At 43.5% G+C, this 6,614-nt stretch overlaps 1 pseudogene; it reads left to right on the forward strand.

Annotated features, from left to right (window-relative positions):
• The first annotated feature begins 5,340 nt into the window (after positions 1-5,340).
• On the forward strand, positions 5,341-6,174 carry LOC122112622 (annotated as a pseudogene).
• The last annotated feature ends 440 nt before the right edge of the window (positions 6,175-6,614 follow it).

Genomic DNA, 6,614 nt, shown 5'->3' on the forward strand with positions numbered 1-6,614 from the left:
TTACAGGCGTAAGCCACTGGTACCTGGCTGGAGATTTCTATTTCGTTGGACAAACTTCCTTGTAATCAGGATGTGGCACTCATTGGTGTGGCCCATGGGACATTTACCAGTATTTTTTATCTGAGTTGGGAAGTTAGGAAGGGCTTGGGTAGGGTTCTCAGCCAGGGCAGGTCTCACAAGGGTATGGCAACTGCAGCACTCTGTCTGCCTATATCACAAGCCAAACCTTCCCTGTACATAGTTAGAGGACTGTCAGCAGTGATCACATGACACTCTCCACACACTTCCACGCATTCCCTTTTCCCCTTCTCAGATTCACAGACCCAGCTCACTTCCAAGCATCTCTCTGTGTATCCAAATGCTGCTTCTTTCTGTCAGCTACTTAATGCTTGGTAGTTTGTGTCATGTGGATGTCTGCATCATCCATGGCACCTGACCCAGAGCTTCCCACCGAGGGAGGGCTCAGCAAATATTTGCAGAATGGAACAGACTTTTGTCAGCATGTAGAGTTCTTACTATAGAAGTGCTGAAATAAATGACTTTTTTTTTTTTTAACAGAAACTTCAGCCTCAATCACTTCAGTACTGCCAACCTCATTCCCCCCTGGATAGAAGAACATCTGGAGTGTTTCCTTACTAAAAGGACCTGGCATACCACTCCCTCCCTTAGACAGCCCTCTTCTCCCTTGTGTCATCAGTCCGTCCCAAGGGAGGACTCCCTCCGTCTAAGTGCGCTTCTCTTTAATGCTGACTAGAGTCTAGCTCTCTCCAGGATGTGATGAAATGTTCTTCCCCCAAAGTTCCCAGCCTAGTTCTTCAGAGGTATGATAGTTCTCATATGAAATCAGTTGTTTTTACATAGCAGTGACCGAAAATACCTGCTATAAACAACTTAAAGATGAAAAGATTTGATTATTGATGATCATTGGATGGATTATTGGAATGTAGTGGACATTGGAAGGTGGGAACTGATGGAGTGTGTCTGTTGCTGGGACGTGTCCTTACAGGGAATAATATCCCCAGCCTTTTCCTTTTTCTGTCTCTTTCTGCTTCCTGACCACTATGAGGTGAGCAGGATCATCTGCAGTAACACATCCCTCCCACCAAAAGGTTCTGCCTTGTGTCAGACCCAGAGCAATGGCACTAGCTGACCTTGACGGAAACCTCCAAACTCATGAGCCACATAAACTTTTACGCCTTTAAAGTGATTTTCTCGGAAGGAGAAACAAAGGAGGAGGCTACAATGCTTGATAAGAAATGTACTCATTTTCTTGCCCATGTAATTGTAACCCCTCTGTACAGTATTTTCACAATAAAAAAAACAATTAAAAAAGAAAAAGAAAATAAATAAAATAAAATAAAGTGATTTTCTTGAGTATTTGATCACAGTGCGGGAAAACTAAGAAGTGTTACACAGTTAATCACAGTTACTGTTTTTACAGTCATTCCTGATACACAATTACAGCACACATGTTATTCTGATGAGAGAAATCACCCTTCATTCCTAGTTGGTTCACATCACTGAGGCAGAATCCTCAGAGCCACATCCTGAAGCTTACAATGCTTGAGGAACTAGAGGAAGAAGTGGGGAAAGAAAGAAGGGAGGAAGAAAGAACTAAGATAATGATTGAACTGAAAAAGAAAAAAAAAAGCTTAATCTAGAGTCTGCAAGAGGCTCATAGTTCCATTATATAGAGTAGTAATGTTTTCAGAACCCGAAGTCAGGACACAGCCTAATAAATGACATCTCTTTTTTAAGTTTGTAATTCCTAAAGTTATGAAAATTACACTAAACTTACCTAAACTGTTTAATTGTCTTTATTGGACAAAGTCATTTAATGAAATCAATTTTATCTGGCCAATCCATGAGGTCAGGTTACTTTGGCTAGGTGGTATGACTGAAGTACCACTGGGTATCATAGCTCCAAAAGCAGCAGCACAATCTCCCTAAAATACATATGTTCCTGTGACTCTACCTGATGATCAAATTTACTTAAACATACCCTAACAACAATAATTATAATACAATACAACCCAAATCATTTCTCACAGCTTTTGGTTCTCTCCTCTCTCTCTCTCCCTCCCCCCCTCTCTGTTGTAGGACTTGAACTCAAGGCCTGGGCACTGTCCCTGAGCCTCTTTGTGTTCAAGCCTAGTGCTCTATACACTTAAGACAGCATCACTTTCAGTTCTTGAGTGGTTAATTAGAAATAATAATCTCACAAGGACTTTTCTGATTGGGCTGGCTTTGAACCACAATCCTCAGATCTTAGCCTCCTGAGTATCTAGGATTACCAGTGAGCCACTGGCGCCCAGCTTTTTTTTTTTAAATTGTGAAAATACCGTACAGAGGGGTTCCAATTACATGGACAAGGTAATGAGTACATTTCTTAACAAGAATTGTTGCCTCCTCCTTTGTTTCCCCTTCCCATCCCTTCCCATACCCTCCCCACCCCACCCCACCCCACCCCCACCCCCACCCGATCCTCCCCAGACCTGGCTTTTTTGACTCCTCCTTTAATAATTTTGTATGTGTGTCAATCCTGGGGCTTGAAAGCAGGGTTTAGGTGCTGTCCTCGAGCTTTTTGCTCAAGGCTAACACTCTACTCCTTGAGCCATGGTTCCACTTCTAGCTTTTTGTTTTTAGTTAATTAGACATAAGAGTCTCACAGACCTTCTGTGACTGGAATGTTTTTGAGCTGCGTCAGCAGATCTCAGCTTCCTGAGTAGCTAGGAGTCCCCAACTCCTGAGTATTATTTTTAATGTATCCTATACAGTTTTCATTGGATGGAAATGCTGTTCAGGATTAAATAGGCAGCTGTTCTTTGTCTTGTGTCCAGGGACTAGTTTCTTAATCCAAATGGAAATCACAATTGAGACTCGTTAAGATTCATTGCAGTGTTGTGCCCTCCTCACTTTCCCTCACCCCAAGCACTGATGCTCACTCTTCCTGTCCTGACTGCTCGCAAAGCCCAGCAGCCCTCAGCTCATTTCCCTCTTTGTGAATCAGATATTAGCCCTTTTTACTTAGATTGAGGAGTAACTTGGTATTGTGTCTCCATAAATACCTATTCTTTTAAACAAAGAGGCTATTATGTAAGCAGCTAAATAGAGTAATTGCTTAGTACATCCCCCCCTTTCATGTATTCTAGCCAGGGAGCAAGCAGATGATGCGATGAAGCACTGACTTCAGATGTCTAAATTGACATTTGCTCACCTGTAAACTGCACAAGAAAGGCTTTAAGCCACATGCTGGTGGCTCACACCTGTGATCCTAGGTACTCAGGAGGCTGAGACCTGAGGATCACAGCACAAATCCAGGCAGGAAAGTTAGTGAGACTCTTATCTCCAAATAACCAAGAAAAAGCTTGAATTAGAAGTGTGGCACAAGTGGCAGCGTGCCAGCCTTGAAAGAAAAAGCTAAGGGACAGTGCCCAGGCCCTGAGTTCAAGCCCCAGTACAAACACACACACACACACACACACACACACAGAGTTGAGAGAGTGATGGCGGGGGGAGGTTGACTGGCATCCATTTGAATACACATGTAGAAACGTCACAATGAACTCCCCTCTACAACCAATGTGTATGCTAATAAGAGTCTCTGCTTAAATAGAATCATTATGAAAATTCAAATAGGTAATATGAACAGTTAAGATGCTTTAAATAACTGTCTCTTAAAATACCTAAATAATAAGACAGTATATTTTTCTAGTTACTATGTGTTAGGAAAATTTCATATATAGTTTCCTTGTATTAACCCACAAAAAAATCCCCATTTCCAGTGCTGTCCTTCACAGATGAAGGTCATGTGATCAACCCCCTCAAGGAAAAGCGCTCCAGGCTGCTTCTCCATCAGTTATGAATGACTTATTGTAGAAATAGTTCTGCAGAGCTGGGGCAACATGTGGCTAGACAGCCAAAGCATATAGCTTAGAAAAATATCAAATTTATCCTCCTGGCCTCAGTTACATTTACTTCAATTGCTTTTTGCTGTTTCAGAAAATAAATTAGACTCAGGAAGTTAGAAAAATACGTGTATAGTCAGTTTCACATGACTGTACTGAAATACCTGGGAACAACTAGATTAAAAAGACAAAAGGTTTGAAGCTGGGCATGAGAAGTATGCCTGTAATTCCAGCTGCTCAGGAGGCTGAAGTCAGAAGATTTCAGAGACAAAAACAAGGCCCTCTCTTTAGAACAGAGAGAGGGTCAAGCTTCACTAGACACCAGAGCTAGTGATGTCTTGAGGTGATACTTCTAATCTTCTATTCCTACTGGTCATAAAGGTGCTTTCATTATAGCAGCAGAAACAGACTAAGACAAGTTGGGAAAGAAAATGAGTAACTGAAACTAATCATCACAAATATCTCAGCATCCTCATTGGACGCACCCAGCCCTGCTATGTTCTGGCATGGTAAGATGTGTATTGACTAGATTTCAATGAGGGCTAATGGAGGTGAAGTGAAACAATTTGGGGAAGTGGAAGAAAGAAAGGCCATAGAGTCACCTAACTTGCTACTATGATTTTCTTGTTTTCATATAGTTGTGGCGAAAAGAGGACAGGGAAGAGCACACTGGACGGTCCCACTTGGCAGGTTCCCAGGACCAGATGAGATCAGCTCTGAAATTAAACTCCTCTGTACTGATGCCTTGAAAGGAACTTCTATACTCAGTTATTCCCGCAAGCCACGGGACCTTGTCTCAGAGGAGCTTCCCTAGATAACTTTCAGCTACTTTTTTGTAGCCACCCAACTCCCTAATCATAGGGCCACCAGAAGGACTCACTCATAGGAGATCCGGACTGAAAATTCGCCTGGGTGCCAAGAGGCTTTCACAAACTTCATGTTGCCTTGCCCTAGACTTCCTAAATTTAATATCTCTAAATAATTACATCAGAGTTTATTACTTGTGTTCCCTCTTACTCTATCTTGTTACCAGTGGTAGGTCTGAGTCTCCTGGCCTTGAGACTTTAACTCCTGAGCATAAAAGTGGGTTTGCAGGTAAAGTTACCCCTACCTGAACACACCAGTGAGGTTTCATCTTGTGAAAAAAAAATCAATGCACACACACACACACACACACACACACACACACACACACACACACACACACACACCCCTAATCAGACTCCAGAGGACAAAAGAGGGCCTGGATAAGAAACAGCACCTGCTGGTTTTGCCCTTCATTGTAGCACGGTGTGCAGCAACCCCCAGTACAGAACACAAGTGATTCAGAACAGTCAGTGGATTCAGGTAATTTCTCAATACCATGCTGGAACTTCCTGACTTAATTATCAAAAACACAAGCATAGTTTCTTCTTCCTCGGGAAAACACCAAATGGCAGATGACCAAATGGCAGATGGTGCAGTGGGAGGGCCTGGAAGTCCTGAGGACCCAGGCTTGGTGTCCAGGCCTTGACCCCAGCTCCGGGACTCATGGAGGCAAGGCAGAAGACGACGAAAAGATCCCTGTCACCAAACTGGGCCGCCTGGTTAAGGACATGAAGATCAAGTCTCTGGAGGAGATCTATCTTTCCTCCCCGCCCATCAAGGAGACGACTGAATTCTTCCTGGGGGTGTCACTCAAAGATGAGGTGTTGAAGATTATGCCCATGCAGAAGCAAACTCGAGCTGGCCAGGGCACTGGGTTCAAGGCATTTGTAGCCATTGGCAACTACAACGGCCATGCTGGTTTGGGTGTTAAGTGCTCCCAGGAGGTGGCCACTGCATCCGGGGGGAGCTATCATCTTGGCCAAGCTCTCCATCATCCCTGTGTGGTGAGGCTACTGGGGGAACAAGGTCAGCAAGCTTCACACTGTTGCCTGAAAGGTGACAGGCCACTGGTGCTTCATCCTGGACCCCAGAGGCATTGGGGGCACCCTAGTGTCAGCTCCTGTCCCCAAGAAGCTGTTGATGGTGGCTGATAACCATGACAGCTCCACCTCAGCCAGGGGGCTGTACTACTACCTTGGGGAACTTCGCCAAAGCCGCCTTTGATGCCATCTCTAAGACCTACAGTTACCTGACCCCTGACCTCTGGAAAGAGACCGTATTCACCAAATCTCCTTATCAGGATTTCACTGACCATCTTGTGAAAACCCACCCCAGAGTCTCCCTGCAGAGGACTCAGGCTCCAGCTGTGGCTACAGCACAGAATTTTATACAAGAATAAGAAAGTGAATCAAGCCTGTTAAAAACAAACACAAAAACAACAACACAAGCATGTTTTTCTGTTTATTTCAATGTTATTCTTTTTAATCTTGCTCTTGCATTTTTTTCCTTTCATTCCTTGCCTCCGCAGTGTATAAATTATTTCCAGGCACTAGCAGAGACTTGGAAAGCCAGCTGTGGCTTGATGTGTTCAACCCAGGGAAGGCATTCATTCAGGCCCTGCACACAAAGTCATGTGACATAAATAGAACTGCCCAAATAGAACCAAACGGCTCAACTTGAATCAAAAGACATGTTCATATCACTACTTCTTAAACCCTACTTGGAGAGTATCTGTATTATTTTAAGTGGTGCAAATGCACTCTAGGATTGCAGTACTCTAAAACTGTGTTAGCTGTTCCTTTGGGAAGCCTTCACAAGAGGTTTTCTTTGTAAAGTTTT

The sequence above is a fragment of the Dipodomys spectabilis genome, unplaced genomic scaffold (assembly GCF_019054845.1).
Source record: "Dipodomys spectabilis isolate Male_0828 unplaced genomic scaffold, ASM1905484v1 ptg000095l, whole genome shotgun sequence".
In the NCBI taxonomy this organism is placed as follows: Eukaryota; Metazoa; Chordata; class Mammalia; order Rodentia; family Heteromyidae; genus Dipodomys; species Dipodomys spectabilis.